Raw genomic sequence first — 19746 nt, 5'->3', positions numbered from 1 at the left:
CAGTTAGATGAAAGAACTGATATTTCTAACATGGCACAGTTGTTACTTTATGTAAGATATGTTTATAAAGGAAGCCTATATGAAGAATTATTGTTTTATCACCCTTTGGAAGGGCACACAAGAGGGGAAGATGTGCATCTTAAAGTACATAAATTTTTCACAAATGAAGGTTTACAGTGGAAAAATTTCCTTGGAGTCTATGCAGATGGTGCTGGAGCAGAGATGAGCAAGAATGTTGGATTTGTAGCAAAAATTAAAGCTGGTGGCAATGAACATATCATATTTACTCACTGATAAAACTGCAAGTTTTACTAAAGAAGTTAACGTTTGGAAGAATAGGGTGGAAAATGGTTCTTTAGAAATGTTTACACCTACAGATGATTTTTAAATTGAAAATAACCCTCCCAAAGATTTAATTGTAAGAGTTATAATTGATCATCTGAAGTGCCTGGAGACAATGTTTCAGAAATATTTCCCTTCAAATTCTGATTTTAAAAAAATTAAGTTGGCTTCATGAATCATACTCAATTGAAATGAAAAATGTCAGTTATCTGCCCTTAAAAGTTCAAGAAGACTTTGCTGAGTTATCAGGCTACACAGATTTAAAACTTAAGTTTCCTAAAAAAATCATTAAATGAATTTTATCTTGGGATTAGGACAGAATTTCTAACACTTTCTGAAACGGCCCTAAACATACTTCGGCCATTTTGCACTGTATATTTATGTGAAGTGGCATTCTCAACATTGATGATTATAAAATCAAAATATGGATCAAGTTTGTAAAACGTTTAAGATGCTCCATGTCCTGCATTATCAAATATTCTGCCAAGATTTAATTCTTTATGTAAAAATAAATAAGCATACCCATCTCATTAGTATGCAAATTTGCTTTTGTCTTTAATAAATGGTAAAATTATATGTATACCAAAGAATTGTTTTAAAATAAATTTCTTTATGATTTATTATCAGTAAATGTTTGATTTACATACCTATTTTGCATACCTAATACACCCAGGGTCACATAAAAATTTCTTGGGCTAAAAGAGGTCATGCATGGGAAAAGTTAAAGAAACCCTGCTTTATCCCAAGGGCTTTCTCAGCCCTGACATTCCTGTTCTAAGGCCCCTTTCCAGCTGTAACATTCCTGTTCCTAGGACCCTGCCAGCTCTGACATTCCCTGTTCTTGGGCCCCTGCCAGCTCTGACATTCCTGTTCCTAGGACCCTCCCAGCTCTGACATTCCCTGTCCTGAGGTTGTTCCCAGTGCTCTAAGATCTCTTCCATTCTGTAATTAGGTGTTTCCAGAGGGGCAGCAGGAAGGCCTTGGACTCAGAGTTACGGACCTGCTTTTGAATCCTAGCTCTGACACTTTGTAGCCATGACCATGGGCCAGCTTCTTGCTCATCTGTAAAATAGGGATGTTGATCTATTCCCTGGGTCAAGAAGTGTTCAAAGGGAAATATTTTGAAATGTGGCCTGTCAGCACTTGGATTGGGCCTTGAAGGATTGTTGGAGTGGGGAAGGAGAGAGTAAAGGGGAAAGGTAAGTAACGGTATAAAGGGTGAGGTGTGTGAACTCTGTGACTCATGTTCGTTAAGGCCCACAGAGATGTCGAAGATGCGGGAAACAAGACCCTTACAAGAAACAAAGAGAGAAGGCTTCCATGTGGGCAGGCAGAGAGGGCAGTGGAGACTGGCCAGCCCTGGCTCCTGGCTCTGCCTGCCCCAGCAAAGAAAAGAGAATACAAAGAAAGATTACAGCTAGTCCCTGCTCTCAAGGAGCTGCCAGGCTAACGGGGGTGGCAGCATGCCAACAACTATGTACAAGCAGGATACAGGAAGACGAAACTGACACGGAGAGCCTTAGCAAAGGACAGATGCTAGCTTTCAGGGTTTTACGCGAGGGAAAGACTTTTTGTAGAAGGTGAGATTTTAGCTGGGACTTCAAGGGAGCTGGACAAGTCAGGAGGGAATTACAGGCTCTGACTTTGTAATCATTGTGCCACCTGGCTGCCCCAAAGGGATTTAATAGGATGCTAGCATTCACAAAATTAGAGAAGCTGGAGAAAAGATTCAGTAGAATGTACAATGCAGGCAAGATTCAGCAGTTATCAAGTCAGTAAAACATAGATATCCCAGAATGACAGAGGTCGTTTCTCAGGTACCTCTTGTACCTTGTGAAGGAATTCTGAAGCAATGTTACTTCATGCTTCCCATGCTTGCAATGTGATTTCTTTCTTATGCATTCCTGAGTATTCTCATCTGGCCTCAGTAAGATCACATAGCGCTTGGGAATAAAGATGCAGCCCAGTAACCTAGCACTGGATGTCAGGAAGGAGAAGATCTCCACAGCCACCATGGCCTTTCCCTTGGTGCTCTGGTATGTGGGGAGGAAGGAAATCCAGACACTGCTAACTAATATGCTGCATGTGATAAACTTGGCTTTATGGAAGGTGTCAGGGAGGCTTCTGGCCAAGAGAGCCACTGTGAAGCTCCCCAGGGCTAGGAAGCCCATGTAGCCCAGGACGCAGTAGAAGCCAATATCAGAGCCCTCATTATACTGAATGATGATGTGACCAGGTTCAGAGTGGAGGTCCATGTCTAGGAAGGGCGGAGATGTTCCCAGCCAGATGCCACAGAGAATCACCTGAATCCCAGAGCAAAGGAGGACAACACAGTTGGGCACTTTAGGTTGCACCCATATTCTGCTGCTGCTTCCTGGTATTGTAACCTTGAAGGCCAGAACCACCATAATGGTTTTTGCTAAAATGGAAGAAACAGTTACAGTGAAGACAACCCCCAATATTGTTGTCTGAGGAGGCAGGTGGCTGCAGTGGGATGGCCAATGAAGAGCAAGGAGCAGAGAAAAGAGAAGGTGAGGGAGATGAGGAGAGTATAGCTGAGAGCCTGGTTATTGGCCTTGGCTGTGGGAGTGTCTCGGAACTGGACGAATATCCAGAGAATCACGGCCGTCGGCACTGAGAAGAAAAGGGCCACACAGGCTAGGGACATCCCCAGAGGTTCTTTGATATCCAGTAAGGTAATGGCTTTGGGAAGGCAGTGATCTCTCTCCTTGCTTGGAGACTCCCCTTCTGGGCACTTCACACAGTGCTTCATGTCTGTAGGGGACAAGAAGCAGCTCATTGTTCTGTGCTGACTAAATTTGCCATGTTCTCAGAACCAGGAACCAGGCACAATAGCTCTGCTCATCCTTCTGGCTCCAGAGGGTGAGACGTGGCCCTCAGGCTATAATTGAAGACTGTACCACTGGAGGGCACCTCGATGATCAAGCCCAGTTCCACTGAGCCAATATTCTTTATAACTTGTGAGGCTGAGATCGTGTTCTGTCTCAGGATTTCTCTTTCCCTATTGGAGAAAAGAGTTCCTCAGTCTATCGATGCTCATACTGCAAGTGTGCTCCATGCTGCTTCCCCAACATGAATCATTATAATAATGATAATAATAGCTGCCATTTATATAGCACCTACTATGTGCCAGGGACTGTACCAAGGGACTTTACAACTGTCATCTCATTTGATCCCCACAAGAATCCTGGGAGGCAGGGGCTATGAGTATTCCCATTTTACAGATGAGGAAACTGAGGCCAGTATAAGTTAAGTGACTTGCCTAGGGTCACACAGCTAGTAAGCATGTGAGGCTGGATTTGAATTGAGGTCTTCCTGACTCTGGGCAGCTAGGTGGTACCTTGGATAGAGCACCAGGCCTGGAGTCAAGAAGACTCACTTTCCTGAGTTTAAACCTGGCCTCAGATACTTCTAGCTGTGTGACCCTGGGCAAGTCATTTCACCCTGTTTGCTTCAGTTTCCTCATCTGTAAAATGAGCTGGAAGAGGAAATGGTAAACCACTCCAGTATCTCTGCCAGGAAAACCCCAAATGGGGTCCCGAAGAATTGGACACGACTGAAATGGCTAAACAACAGCTTCCAGACTCCAGGCCTGGCACTGTATCCACTGTGCCAGTGACGTGGCCAACGTGTCCTCACATTTGAGGACTGAGTCCCTAGAATGCGCTGGGCTGTTCTCAGGTTCTACAGGTATGGGAGGGACTGGCCCTCCTCTAAAAGCATAGCTCATAGGGCTCTGCTGCTCTGCTTCCCTCTGACAATAGACATAAGTAGCTCATAGCAAGGTTCTGTTTATCATGTTGGTTTTTTACTGAAATAGAAGAGTAAAAAATAGTTTTTACAAATCATTCCCCTCAGAAACATGCTTCACACTTTCCCCCAAATATCTGTGGCACTTGTGGAATGAGTGGACATAATCTTAGGCTGTTATTAGAGTGTGGCCGATGAGAAGGGAACATGGCCTGAGCTCCTTGCTTCTCCAGGCCAGGGACACCTCGGAGTCCTTTCTCTCTTCACAGAGTCCTCTTTGCAGCCAAACTTTCATTGCCAGGACTAGTTTTCTTGAGTCCGCAGTGGGCTTTCTTCCTTTCTGCCAGAGGTCACTCTCCTGGAAGCTGCTTTGATTTGTGATTGTTTCCTTGTGTTGATGTCTGCCGGGAGAGTATCTCCCTCAATGGTACTTCAAGCTCTTTTGTACTGTCTTTGTGATTTCTGGGAAGAGTGTCTCTTGGGTGCCATGGTTGGTGGGAGATAGGAAGAGGGATGGGAGAGAAACCCCCTCCTTCCTCACAAGTGAGATTCCTTCTCAGGGGCCAGGTTCTTCTTGTATTGATGGCTCCTACCAACCCTGCCTTAGAAATGATGGTCAACCTATCTTTTTCAATGACATCTTGTCAGTCAGTAAATGGTATGGATCTTCCCATTTCAGCAGAAAATGAAGTGGTTGCACTTTTTCAGGAGATCCTTAGGTGTGAATACCCAGTTAATAGAGAAATACAGCTTAATCATTGATTTCTGTTCCCTGAAGGCATAGGGAAACAAATCCTTCCACTCACTAATAATGACACTCTGTAGCAGCTCTTCTTCAGACCTTTTCTGAATCACAATATGATGAAAACCAGATAGGGGTAGATAGTCAAAGAGTCTTGGTTGTTTGTTTTTTGTGCAAAGGTTCCATTCTGGTTTTCCAACAGTTATCTTGAGGATGCCAGCCTTGTGTGGGGAGGGTCTTGGGTAAAAACACATGTTCAGGAAATGAGAACATTCAATTATGGTAGAGTTCTTTATCTGATGAGTGCAGTATTTTGTTTTGTGTTTTTGTTTGTTTTGTTTTGTTTTTAATTCCCACATGTCCCTGATGGAACTCATTTTCTGTTTTAGGCCATTCACTCAGCTCAATGATATTTTCCTGAAGTTGACCCCCATGGACTTATACTCTCTCTACATGGAAGAGCTCCTTGCTTATAAAGGCAGCTAGATTATGCTGTGGGGAGAAAATCCTCATTGGATTTGGAGTCAGGATTATCTGAGTTCCAATGTTGTAGGGAGCAGAGTCCTTACGGACAATCTCTAAGTCCTGATAGACTTAAGGGGTCAGTACTATAGAGGCTTGCCTTGGGATAAACAGTCCCTTGACTCTTGCTCCAATTCCACTTATTATAGTTTGTTGATTTTAAGTTCTCACTCATGCCCAGCCTTGAGGCCAGGTGGCTGACTCGGGCAGGTAATACTAAGAACTGGGCAGGGAAACAATAGATATGAATTTTGGAATTAAAACTGCTTTCTCATGAGAAAGTGAGGCTCTTTAGCTGCTTAGTTTCTGTATGTTATTAATTAGCACTTGTGGATCATTTCTCATGGTACAAAGCCGTTTTTCTATGTGTATATAATCAGAAAACTCTTGAAATAAACTAGTTGTGAGCATTAATCTCAGACTTGCCTAGCCCAAGTTTTCTTTCTCCATTTCCCTTCCCCATTTTTCTTTCACTGCTCTGTCTTGCACCACGCCAGCTGCTGGCACAATGTGATGTCAGGCACTTATGAGCTGGGCAGGTTACTTAACTTCAGTTACTTCATGTATAAAATGGGAGTACTAATAGCACCTATCTCCTGGAGTTGTTGGGAAGGTAAAGTGAAATACTACTGGTAAAGCTTTGCAGACTTTAAGGTGTTGTATAAATCTGTTGTTGTTGTTATTGTAGGAGTCACTGTCCATTCACTCTTCCAGGTGCTTTATCATTATTTAAAGACAACTGATCTCAGCATTGACACCCAAAAGATTCCAACACAAATACTTCTTCGTCATGAAAAAAAAATGCCTCTTCTTTGCTCTTTTCTGAATCTGATTCTCTTCCTAATGATGCACCTAATGGTGCTCCCACCTTAAACTGCAGGCTTGAGTAGGTGGGCAACAATTTCTGGTGAGGAGTTTGCTCTGTACTTTGCCTGAGGAGAGCACACAGTGTGATGTGTCAGCCAGCCCTTCTCTTGGTGTGTGGCCTAAGCAATATGGCAGAGGCCAAGGAACACTGATGAGCTACAAATCTGACTCAATACCATTGGAGGGTCACATGTAGCTTAATGAAAATCCAGTCCAGTGCCCTCGTTCAACAGTGGAGAAAGCTAAGAGCTACAAAAACCCAGAGGCTCGCCCAGAGCTGCTCCAGTAGGACTTTGAAGATCTCAGATTGAAATCCAAGTCTCCTGGTGTTAACTATGGCTTGGAGTCTTAGCCTGACCACTGATGTGAGCTTAGTCATCTCAGCTCTCTGCCTCCTTGACTGTAAAGTGAAGCAGGTTTACCATCGTGGAGAGTTCCCTGTTGAGTTGTTGCTTTTGACTGCCAGTTTTGGGGAAGGGTACAGACATGTGCCTTGGTGCTTCATGGAGGATGGGTTACAGTCATTGTGGATGAGTTGGTTGTTTTGGACTATCTAGATGTCTCCTTGGTGCTCGCCTCTCAACTGGAGTCAGATCACAGCCTCAGCCTTTCCTTCCTTTTTGAAGGACACATTAGAGTGCAGCAGAATGAAAGCAGACTTCAGTCCTTGCTGCACAAGGGTTTATGCCATGGGAGCCACAAATAGCTGGCTTGGGGCCCAGGCTCATGTGCTGTCACGGTTCCTGCTGGCCATTGTCCATGCTGTACTGCTGGCGACTGCTGGGCCGCTCCACTGTGCGTATCATCCCCAGGCTTTTCACTGCTACCAACTTCTACACTTCATCTCTTCAGGCCTACCTGCTACCGTCTTGGCTTCCATTTGTTGGAATTCAGTGGCCAGGGCAAGCCTCTTTAGTCATAGCCACAGGCTTTAAGCTACTACAGCCAGCTAAGAAGTTGGCCAAGGCATCAGAATGCTCCCGAAACTTCAGACTAAATTACCCCATCTCCTACTCACCCACAGCCTCAAACTCCCAACTTGAACTGGCCTCCTCAACAGCCAGTGCTGTCTTTCTGCCTGGCCAAACTGCTTTCACCTGAGAGTACCTCTTTCAGCCCTACCTTAATCTAAACCTTCTTAGGAAGCATTTATCCAATGAGAAACCTTACACCCTCTGAACATGCCTACCTTCATCCTAGTATTCACATACGTCTACATAGTGTCACAGATGTAGTCCTGAAATGAACCTTAGATGTTACCCATGCCAATCATTCCATTTTAGTGATGAGCAAATAAAGGGCCACAGAGGTGAGCTGACCTGCTCATGGTCATACAGATGGTAAGTAGTAGAGACAGAATTTGAACCCCAGCCCTCTAACCCCATATTGACTGTTCTTTTCACTGAACCACTTTGCTTTTCAGAGATCATAGCAGTAGAGATAGAAGGGATCCCATAGGCCATCAGTCTAATCCTATCATTTTACAAGTGTGGAGAAACCAAGTGCCATGGATGTCATTCTACACACAAGGTCACACAGCTAATAAGTGTAAGAAATGAGATTTAAATTGAGTTTCTCCTGACCCCTGGTCCAGTGCTCTCTCCACCACACTATAGTATAGTGGGGAAAAAACCAGTGATTTGACTCAGAAGACCTGGGTTGAGATCCCAACTCTCTTACTTCCAATAACTTAACCTCACAGGGTCTCAGTTCCTTGGCTGGTTAAATGAGGGAGTTGAACTAGGTGCTCCTGAGCATCTTCCGTTCCAGTTCCAGATTCAGCACCTTCCAATTCCAGATCTAGTATCGTCCATATGCATCCAGCTGATGCTTATCTTCATGCCATGGTGTTCAATACCCACACCAAGAGCCAAGGACATGAGATACATACAGAAAAAGAAAACTGAATCCGCCCCTCTTGGCACGGTGTGTCTTGTTTCTCTGTCATCAATGTTCCCAATAATTCTGTGCGACTCCACGGGCCCAAGACCAGCTGTTATGTTTTCATTATTAAAGGCCATTGCAAATACTTACTCACTCGTTTGGAAATCTCCCCCTCTAAGCATGGAAGACAGTCAAAGCAGCACATGGGCTGTCCCTCCAGTGTAGTTTTCCTGAATCCAAGGCCACAGCTCTCACTGCACACAGCACAGGGGGTCTGAAGAGTGATAAGAGAGGAAAGTGCTTGAACGATCTGGGAAGGAACAAGAGATAGCAAAGTAGATTGTTTTGTGAGAATTTCCAATATCATTTTTGGGATAGGCAAAGGAACCTCCTTTTGTAGAGAGCTTTGGGACTTCTCCCTAGCCCATAAACCAATGAGCACAGGTAATAAAATGTTCACTAGATCAGTGTTCAAGAAATCTCATTTTTATTCATATTCATCCATAGCCATGTGACTTTGGCTGAGCTGTTCTTCTGCCCTGGCTTTCAGATTCTGCATCTGAAAAAAGAGATGGTTAGACCACAAAGGTCCCTTTCCAGTATAACATTCCATTGTTCTAAATATGATCTTCATTGGTGTTCAAGCTCATTATTGAAAGAAAGGCAGACTAGTGACCAAATCTCTATACATAGAGGAGGTAAGGCACATAGAGCTGAAGGAAGGGATGGAGCCGATTGTTCAATGGACAGTAAATAGCAAATCCTAAAGTAATTTGGTAAACCAAATGGTTTGGAGATATTCAGAAATGCAGCTAAGTTTTTAAAAGCAACCAGTCAAGTCCATTGTTTGGTTTCATTGGGCAAAACTTTGGGATAATTGGATGAATATGTTTTAGCTGAAGTCAAGTGAATAGATACTTTGGCAAAATGCAGCATATGAAATATACCACAATGTGGCAACATCAGCTTGACTGACTGCTTATTATTTCTTCTTGAGGTTTTCTGGGAAGGAGAGGGAGGCAGATAGCAGAGGAAGGTTTTCTCTATAGAAATATGACAATGCATGAGTTAATATGAATAGCTAACATTTATGCAGGATTTTAAATTTTAAAAAGCTTTTTATGTACATTAGATGACCCAATAAATAAGATGTGTTTCCATGATTGGAAGCCCCAAATTAACATTGAAATTGTCTCTGACCTTAGACTCATACCAGTCTCACACTATGGCTTCCTCGCGAATGGTGAAATCTTGACCAAGTGGAGCATTGGGGATAAACTGTCCCACTTTCACCAGAGCTTCAGTCTCATTTTTAAATAACAAATACTTCACAATGTCATACTGAGCCTCAGAACTTCTGGAGTCATTCACAAACACCTGCTCACCCGCACTGTTGTTAAATTGGGTTTTCTTCAGAAAGGAGTGGATCTGGAAGGGAAGAGGGACATCACTCACTTCCTGGTGGTGAAGGGCAAGGCTCTTCCCAAACCAGGACCTGGGGACTATGCAGGAAGTTCTAACACTCATAACCTGAAGGATGTGCTCTTGTTTGATGGGGGTGATTAACATCCTGGCTTCTGAAAGAGCTCACCTAGAAAGTAGATTCAGCACTCTAAGGGGAGACTTTCACATTGTTAGAGGCAATGACAGAGATGTTCATTTACAGTAGTAGATGTTCAATTTTTTTTAAATCATCAGTGCAGTAGCTCACTTTGATGGCATCAAAGTGAGCTACTGTGCTGATGGTGAATTCTTCAACTTGAAAAGGCTACAAGCCAAGACCAAAGTGGAGGGAGTGTTGGTGCATGATTTTCTGTTTGCAGGTAATTGTGCACTCAGTGCAGCCTCTGAAGCTGAGATGCAACAAAGTATGAATTGATTTTCTGCTGCTTATGCTAATATTGGCCTAACAATTAACACCAAGAAAATGGTAGGTGCTCCATCAGCCACCACCACACCATCCATAATATGGAATCATTGGTTACAGCAAATGGAGAAGCTTTGAATGCTGTGGATAAGTTTATTTGGTTTGGCAGTGTACGTTCTAAGGCTGTACACATTGATAATAGGGTTGACATAGGCATTGCTACAGCTAGTTCAGTGTTTGGGAGGTTCCAAAAGAAAGTGTGGGAGAGAAGAGCTATTAGACTGCCCACCACACTGAAGGTCTACACAGCCGCTGTGCTGACATCATTGTTGTATGTGTGTGAAACTCGGACAGTCTACAAGCACCATGCCAAGAAATGGAATTGCTTCCATTTGAATTGTCTTAGGAAGATTCTGAAGATCACCTGGAAGGATAAGATACTGGACACTGAGGTCCTTTCTTGAACTAAACTGCCAAGTGTTCAAACTGTACTGCAGAGAGTGCAACTCTGATGGGCTGGCTATGTTGTTCAAATGCACACTTAGCAAAAATAATCTATTTTATGGAGAACTCACACAGGGCAAGCATTCAAATGGTGGTCAGAAGAAGCGATACAAGGACACATTCAAGGTCTTGCTTTAGAACTTTAGAATTGATTGTGTGACATGGGAGACACTGGCACAGGCCCACCCAGCATGGCGTTCCCACATCAGAGAAGGCCCTGTGCTCTATGAGCAAAGCAGAATTGAAGTAACTCCAAAGAAATGTGAGAGGCACAAATTTAAAGAATCCACCCCAAATGTTCACATGGGCTATTCGTGCCTGATCTGTGGTAGAACATTCTGAGCTTGTATTGGTCTGATCAGCCACAGTCGGACACACTAAAACTTGACTCTAGCAAGGGATGTCATTTTGGTCGTCTTTGAGAATGAAGAACTATAACCAACAAACTAATAGAGAAACCCCAACTCAAAGGTGGAGTGTGTGTGCTCATTGTGCTTCTGAGAGGGCCAGGCATGGAGTGGCAGAAACGTGTAAGCCTTCTGCTGGAAGTGGATGCTGCAGACAGAAGGCCCTATTGACTAGTAAAGCTCTTCAATAGCCCTTGTATGGGATTGTCTTAACTCACTGAACTGGTTTTCCACACAGGCTCAACTAAGTCTATCATCATTTCTTGGAAAGAAAGTTGATGCTATTGATTAGAGAAATGCAAATCAAAACAACTCTGAGGTACCACATCACACCTATCAGATTGGTCACCATGACAAAACAAGCAAATGATAAATGTTGGAGAAGATGTGGGAAAATTGGGACACTAATGCAGTGTTGGTGGTGTTGTGAAATGATCCAATCATTTTGGAGAGCAACTCGGAACTATGCCCAAAGGGCTATAAAAATGTGCATACCCTTTGACCCAGCAATAGCACTTCTAGGGCTATATCCCAATGAGATCATACAAATGGGAAAAGGACTCACATGTACAAAAACATTTATAGCAGCTCTTTTTGTGGTGGCAAAGAATTGGAAATTGAGAGGATGTCCATCAACTGGGGAATGGCTGAACAAGCTGTGGTATATGAATGTAATGGAATACTATTGTGCTATAAGAAATGGTGAACAGGCTGACTTCAGAAAAATCTGGAAAGACTTGTATGGTCTGCTGCTGGGTGAAGTGAGCAGAACCAAGAGAATGTTGTACATGATAACAGCCACGTTGTGCGATCACTAATAGTGATAAACTTAACCCTTCCCAGCAATACAAGGATCTAAGACATCTCCAAAGGCCTCATGATGGAAAATGCTATCCACATCCAAAGAAAGAACTATGGAGTTTAAATGCAGATTGAAGCATATTATTTGATTTTTTTTTCCTGTTGAGTTTTGTGTCCTCTTTCTGCTGGTTCCTCCTAATGGTTCTAATTCTTACTTACAACATCACTAATGTGAAAATATGTTTAATAGTAATATGTATGTAAAGCCTAGATCAGATTGTGCACCATCTTGAGGAGGGTAGTAGAGAGAAAGGGGGAGAAAAATTTTAAACTCAAAAGCATATGGAAGTGATTGTTGATAAATCAAAATAAATTAATTTTGAAAAAAACAAAGAAAGTTGATGGTTCAGAGACTTCATGTTATAAAGCTAGGTGGCCTGGGGGAGAGGTGGCAGGACTTGGAGTTAGGAAAGCTTGATTTCAAATCTCCGGATGCTTACTAGGCATGTGACTCTGGGAAAGACACAGTATCTCTGGGTCTTACATTTTTCATCTGTAGAATGGGGATAAGAATAATTCCTGCCTCCTACTATTGCTGTAAGGAATAGACGAGATAAAGCGTGTAAACTTCCTTGCAAACCTAAAAGTGCTAAATAAATGCTGGCCATGAGCATTGTTATTAGCTACAGAACTGTCCAGGCCAGGTGCTACTGTCCGGCATCTAAGGTCTTCACTGCAGCCTGTAGTGCTTGGAAGGGAGCATCACATTCAGGAAAGCCCATCTGCTCATGGGGTAGCAGTCTGTGTCCCCAGAGGCGCGGGGCTTTAGGCGCATGTTTGAAAATCTGCCAACTCTGTCAACATTTATAAAGAAATATTTAGACAGCTTACTTTACATCCACATTGGTTCCAGAGGCCTTGAATATCCAAGGCCATCTTGGGTCATCTCTTGTTACTTGGGGACAAGAAACCCAGCTCGTTATAAAGAGAAACCACAAATCTCTCCTGAGCTCCTGTTGCGATTCTGGGAAAGACAGTATGGCAACGGTGCATATTAAAGATGTGGACAATGTTTTAGAGACTGCGTGATGAGATGTCATGTAAAGAAAGACTGTACATCATATTTCATCTTATGTCCTTCACACACTATATTGCAGATAGTCGATTTTCTTTGCTATAGCCTGAGCTCTACATTATATCTCCTGCCTCCCTGTCTTTGAATAGACTGTTTCCCTATACAATACACTCATTCCACCTTTTAGATGATGTAATTTAGACTAGACACTGCCTCACGTACATTTTGTATTTATTCTGAAGATATTTGTGTATGTACATATGTCTTTTCCAGTACACTATAGCTCTTTGAGGTAGGGACTCTATTCCTTTTGTTCCTCCATTGCCTAGCAGATAGTAAGCATTTAATAGATTTTTGCTGATTAATTTTAGAATCCTTAGTGTGAAAGCACATTAAATTTTTTGAATTCATCTGAAAATATTAAGAAATGAGAATTGTCTGGTCTACCAATGCTTTCCAGACTGTTTTCTGGTTTGAGAAGGAGTACAGGGTATAGAATAAAGGCTAGGATCCCAGAGAATGAATCACAAGTGATAACCAGATATCACTCTTGTCTGGAAAGGATCATGGCCTTCCCACCCTTCTGAAGAGAGTGGTGCCAAGACCCACCTAAGGGCAGCTGGAGTAAGATACTTACCACAAGAAGGAAGACTTTATAGCCCTTAAGGAATCCAATGATATGGGAATAAATAGGTGGTGACTACAGCTAGGTCCTGATTGGTGAGAATACTGAGTCCCAAAAAGTACACATGCACATTTGCAATTTTTGACTTTATATGTAAAATATGGCAATTACTTCTAACACAGTGGAAATATGCAGATATGAATAACGCTACTACTTCAATATATTCTTTATTCACACTAGTCCAGACCTGCTGTGTTACTTGGCAATGCTAACCCCAAGCTGTAGTTTAACATGTTATGATATTTTCCTGGTTCAAGATTCCTTAAAAAAAAGTCACCTCAAATTTTCTTAGGGGACAGAGATGTCTGAGACCATAGGTACACTATGCCAGTTTGGCTATTTCTCTCTCCAGGCTAGAATACTTGGATTTAGAATAATGTTAAATTAAGCTGTTTCCAGTGCATCAGAATCAGAGTAGTGTTAATACTTTTTTTTCCACTCTCACTTCCTTTAAGTCTCAGTTCAGTGGCCACCTCCTCTGGGAAACTTTTCGTGACATCCTTCTCCCATGTTGATGCTTTCTCCCATCTTAAATGACCTTGTATTTATTTCTCTCTGTATAATTTTATCCTTCAAGTTGAACATAATTTTCACCAAAGGGAGGGACTGTTCATTTCTTGTCTGTTATTCAAAGCAAGCTCATGGTGGAGATAATGCTGTAGTTGGAGTCAGGAAGACCCAGGCTCAAAACTCTCCTCTAACACTCTCTTAGCACTGCGACCTTAAGAAGCGATACAATAGAATCTGCAACCTTTCCACCGATCACAACTCTTTTCCAAAGGTCAGGCAATCAAGTTTGTTTCATTGGACTCATTCTTGGATGGTTGATTCTTCCCCCACACTCATAGCCAATCAGTGAACAATCTTGCCATTCTTCCTCCACAAACCACTCATATCCATCCCCCTTTATGGTGGCACCTCATCACCTCTAGAAGAACATATAAACTCCTCTTGTTCACTTTTAAAGCACTTCACAGCCTGAAACTGACAAATCTTTCCAGCCTCATTAGACATGACTCCTCCTCCTGCACTCTTCTCCTTCAGCCAAGCTGGCCTCTCCTTTGTTCCTCATACAAAACACCTCTGGGCCTTTGTACTACTTGCCTTACCCTCCCCAAGCCTGGAATGCACTGTTTACTTCCTCCACACTGAATCCCTTCCTTCCTGTTACAATTTCAGAGCCTCCTTCTCCAGAACACCTTTCCTGATCCCTCCCCCCTCCAAACTATTTATGCCTCCCTCCCTTCCCTTGTAGGGATTACTTCATTCCTTTTACTTGTAATCCCCAGCATCTAGCACAGTGCTTAGCACATTTAAATCCCTTGATAATTATTTGTTGAATTAGCTATGTATTAATTAGGACACTCTAAGACTATATGTTAGAGACAAATTGCCAACTACATTGGAGGAGGAAGCACCCACCCTGCAGAAATGACAGGTCCTTGATGCATTGATGTATATCCAATACCTACTATAGTGACTGGCTCATAGAAGGCACTTCATCTTACCTGCTATGGCTGAGGCACCCAGCTTTCTCCATCTCTTACAGATCCTCTCTCAGATGTCACCAGGAGCATTTCGTGGAGGGCCCAGGCCACAGCATGCACAGCATTATAGATGGTGTAACTCTGACCAGACATGGTCATATCAAAGAAGCTCAGAGGCAGAGCCTCCAAGGAGGCATTTGGTGAACACTCCTTTTGCTCTTCTTTTCAAGTTTCTGTTGGCTTTTGAATGCTGAGCACCAGAACTCTTTAAGTAAAATGTCCTCTGGATATTTAGTAGGGTTCACTGTCGTAAGAAAGGGCTTGAAACCAGGAATCTCTCTTCTCATTTGTAAAAATGAAAGTGATCCATGGAAAATGTAGCCATCACTCAAGTGAGGTCTCACAGTGATGTCCCAATGAGATGTAGTGATCCAGACCTTCCCAACTATGACAAAAAGAGGCTGTGAATATTTAAGGATCATAAGTGAATCTGTATCACCATGAATGATGATGGCTCTGGCTGAGGATTGCGTGATCCATGGCATGAACATTTTGTGGGATGCTGTGTGCCGTCTCTCACTGACTAGGATCTTCTCTGTGTAGGCCATACAGATGCCGTGCTTGGCCATGTCCCTGCTTATATCCCAGAGAAACTCCTCACCTGTCGTATCATCTGTGGTCACCAGACCAACCCAAGTCCATTCAAAATGTCCCAATAATCGCACTGTACCCTGGTGCAGAGAGGAGTCCTTATGAGCCACGTGGTACAGAGAGGGAAACTGGGCCTTGTCACTCAGGTTGGAATCAAAAGGTCCATGGCTGATCTGTACAGGAAAAGAAACATGAGGCATTCTGGGGACGCACCTTTGATACTTGTTAAGCAAATTTCAGCACAGCGCAAACTATCAGCAAATCATCTTGTGTTAGAAGAAAGGCGGTGGATTTGAGAATTCGCTGCTTATATTTACAATAATACCAAAATTAATTTACTTATTCAATATCGAATCAAATTACCAAAGGATTAAATTCCTCTGGAAGAACAAAATAGCAATTATCTTAAGGGAAATACTGAAAAAAAGCAGGAAAGACATAGCAGTACTGGATCTCCAAGCAGTAATCATGTAACAATTTGGGATTCTCTAAGAAATGTGGGTGGGTCAGTGGAACAGATGAGCTACACAACATATTTGATAAACCTAAAGATCACAGTTATTGGGAGTAAGAATTCACTATTTAACAAAAACTGCTGGGAAAACTGAAAAGCAGTCTGGAAATAACTAGGTATAGACCGGCATCACACACCATATACCAAGACAACCTCCAAATGAATGCATTCCATAAATTAAAAAAAATTTTTTTTTGAGAAGCAAAGAAAAAAAATACCTTGCAGATTGATGGCTAGGGAAAGAATTCATGACCAATCAAAGGTGGAGAGGATCATAGAAGTTAAAATGGAGAATTAAAGTTTTTGCGAAACAAAACTAATTCTGATAAAATTAGAAATGAAATAAGCAATTGGGGCAAATATCTTTGTGGTAATTTCTTTTTTAGATAAAAGTCTCATTTTCAAGATATCTGAGGAATGAATTCACCTTTATAGGAATAACATGCGTTCCCCAATTCATAAATAATTAAAGGATATGAACAGGCAGTTGTCAAATTAAGAAGTACTGAGCCACAGGAAAAATCATTCAACTCAGGAATAATTAGACAAATGTCAAATAAAGCAACTGTGAGTTTCTACCTCATATTTATCTGATTGGCAAAGTTGACCAAAAAAATGGCAAATGTTGGAGGAGCTGTGGGAAAATGGACACATTATTGAACTGATGATGGCACTGAGGAATGGTTTAGCCCTTAAGGAAAGCAATCTGGAGCTGTGCCTCAAAAGTTATTAAATCATATGTACTCTGTGACACAATGATAATACCACTAGGCGTATACTCCAAAGAGATTTTTTAAAAAATGGAAAAAGACTCGTGTAGGAAAATGTTTATAGCAGTTCTTTCTGTGGTAGCAACAAAATGGAAACTGAGAGAAGTGATGGTATATGAATGGGATAGAATATTATTGTTATAATGTATACAGCTATAAAATGTATACAGTAAGAGCAACATTGTAAAGATGATCAATTCTGAAAGACTTAGAAACTCTGATCAACACAATGACCAAACACAGTTCTGAAAGACTTGTGATGAAAACTGCTGTCTCCTTCCAGAAAGAGAACTGATGAACGCAGAGTGCAGACTGAAGTGCATTTTCTTGTATTTCTTTCTTTCTTTCGCTTTGTTTCTTGAAACATAGCCAATGAAGAAATTTGTTCTGCATTTCTATGCACATTTTTAATAGTTTTAAATTTCCTTCCTTTCTCCATACGTGGGTGAGGAGAGAGGGAGACAGTTTGGAACTGAAAATAAAATTCAATAAAACGAAAACCAGTGGCACAAGTAGTATCCATAATTTGCCGTGAAGGACAGGAAAGATAAAGACCTGATCTGTTAGCAGTTAGGTGGCAGAAGGGAGAGAGTGTCAGGCCTGGAGTTAGAAAGACCTGAATTCAAATCGGGCCTCAGACACTTGCTTGTTGTGTGAGCCTGGGCAAGTCTTCACCCTGTTTGCCTCAGTTTCCTCATCTGTAAAATAAGGTAAAGAAGGAACTGTCAAACCACTCCAGAATCTTTGCCATGAACACCATTTAGATGGGGTCAAACATGATTGAAAATGACTAAACAACAATAAGGGGGCTTTAGCTGGCCATAAGTTCCATAGCTTGACATCACGACCTGGCACAGTTTTTAACAGAATGGTATTTAACATGTATAAAGAGTTCTTACACTTATTCTGTATGTGTCTGTTCTTTATTTACCTATAGATGTCTCTTCCATTAGGTGAGCCCCTTGAGACTAGGGATTATATCAGGTTTCTGTGATCTGAAGGATATGAAAAAGTATAGGAAAAAGATCTCAGGTAAAGGGGAGTAGTTTGGAGGTAGTGTGATGGTGCTAGGGTGCATTGTTATGCATCTATGCCAGTCCCAGCTCAAACCTCTCATATAGGAAATGAGGCTAGAGCAGAGCCAAGAGGGCAGAGTAAAGGCAGGTATGGACCTGAGCTCTCCCAAATTCCCTTCCAAATGACTTTACAATAAAGTCTTATATTGGATTCTGGAGGGTCAGAAGCAACAAAAGTTTGAAGTGAAACAATTTTCCATCCCAAGACAACTCAGGAGATCGACAGCAAAGGTCTCTCTCACCAAGGTAAAAGTGCTGGGCAGTGCTGCATCACGGCAAGGCAGCAGCAAGACTGGGGATGGCTGCATAGGAGTCTCTCAGCTTATAGATGTTAATGGGGTTGGGCAACTTGTCAGAAGGAAATTACAGAGGACCCTGTGCTGGCACTGGTGCAGGACTCTGTTGCATTGCCCACACACGGTTCTGAGTCATGTTCCCAGGGCGAGTAGGAACACTAGCACAGTAGCATTTATGGCCACAGAGGGAGGGGACCCTGGTCACAGTTCCAGGGTGGAAAAGAGTGCTTGTGGTTGCTCACAGACCATGGCACAGGCCAGGAGCACAGGGCCACACCTCTTCTTTGACCATACTACCTTGGAAAAACTAAAAACTTACGAACCCCAAGAACCGTCTCTGAAAACATTGTCACGAAAAACCTGAAACTTGAGACAGTGCCCTCTCCACCTCAAGAGCAGGCTCAACTTTAACATGAGTTAAATGTAAAAAAAAAATAGACTGAAAAAATAAGCAGAAAAACAAACAAACCAAAGGAACTTGACCATAAAAAGTTACTATGGTCACAAGGAAGATCAAGACATAAACTCAGGTGAAGACAACAAAGTCAAAATAGCTACATCCAAAGCCTCAAAGGAAAATGTAAATTGTCACAGGCCAAAAAAAAAAAAACCCTGGAAGAGAAAAAAAAAAGAATTGTAAAAATAAGATAAGAGAAAAATAATTTTAAAAAATAGAATTGTCCAAATGGTCAAAGAGGCACAAAAATCCACTGAAAGGAAGAATTCCTTAAAAAACAAAATTTGCCAATGGAAAAGAAGCTCACTAAAGAAAATAATTACTTAAAAATTAGAATGGGCAAGTAGAAGCTAATGGCTCTGTAAGAGAGCAAGAAACAATAAAACAAAATCAAAGAAGTGAAAAAATAGGAAAATAATGTAAAATATCTCATTGGAAAAACAAGTGTTCCGGAAAATAGATTGAGGTGAGATACTTTTAGAATTATTAGACTACCTGAAAACCTTGAAAAAGAGCCTAGACATCATATTTCAAAAAATCATCAAGGAAAACTGCAATGATGCCCTAGAACCAGAGGGTAAAATAGAAATGAAAAGAATCCACTGATCACCTGAAAGAGATCCTAAAATGATAAGAAAATGACAATATTATAGGCAAATTCCTGAGCTCCTAGGTTAAAGAGAATATATTACAATCAGCCAGCTAGCCATGCATTACAAACAACCAGAAAGAAATAATCCAAATATCATGATGCCACAGTTAGGATAACACAAAATTTATCAGCTTCTGAGGTAGTGGTGAGAAATAATATATTTTTGAGGAGGTACAATGTGAAAGGAGAGGATGAGAAGGCTAAAGAGGGGAAATATAGGATGAAGGGAAACATAGGGTTAGTAATCATATCTGTGAGTATGAATGGGATAACCTCACCCATAAAATGGAAATGGATAGCATAGTGAATTAAAAGCCAGGATCCAACAATATATTGTTTACAACAATCCCACTTGAAGCAGAAAGACATGTACAGG

General features: G+C 41.9%; 1 pseudogene; it reads right to left on the bottom strand.

Annotated features, from left to right (window-relative positions):
- Positions 1-1772: 1772 nt before the first annotated feature.
- Positions 1773-15805, bottom strand: LOC110202580 (vomeronasal type-2 receptor 26-like; annotated as a pseudogene).
- Between the last annotated feature and the right edge of the window lie 3941 nt (positions 15806-19746).

The sequence above is a fragment of the Phascolarctos cinereus genome, unplaced genomic scaffold (assembly GCF_003287225.1).
Source record: "Phascolarctos cinereus isolate Bilbo 61053 unplaced genomic scaffold, phaCin_HiC Scaffold_4;HRSCAF=312, whole genome shotgun sequence".
NCBI classification, from domain to species: domain Eukaryota; kingdom Metazoa; phylum Chordata; class Mammalia; order Diprotodontia; family Phascolarctidae; genus Phascolarctos; species Phascolarctos cinereus.
The sequence above is the reverse complement of the archived record's forward strand: the minus strand, read 5'-3'. Positions and strand labels throughout refer to the sequence as shown.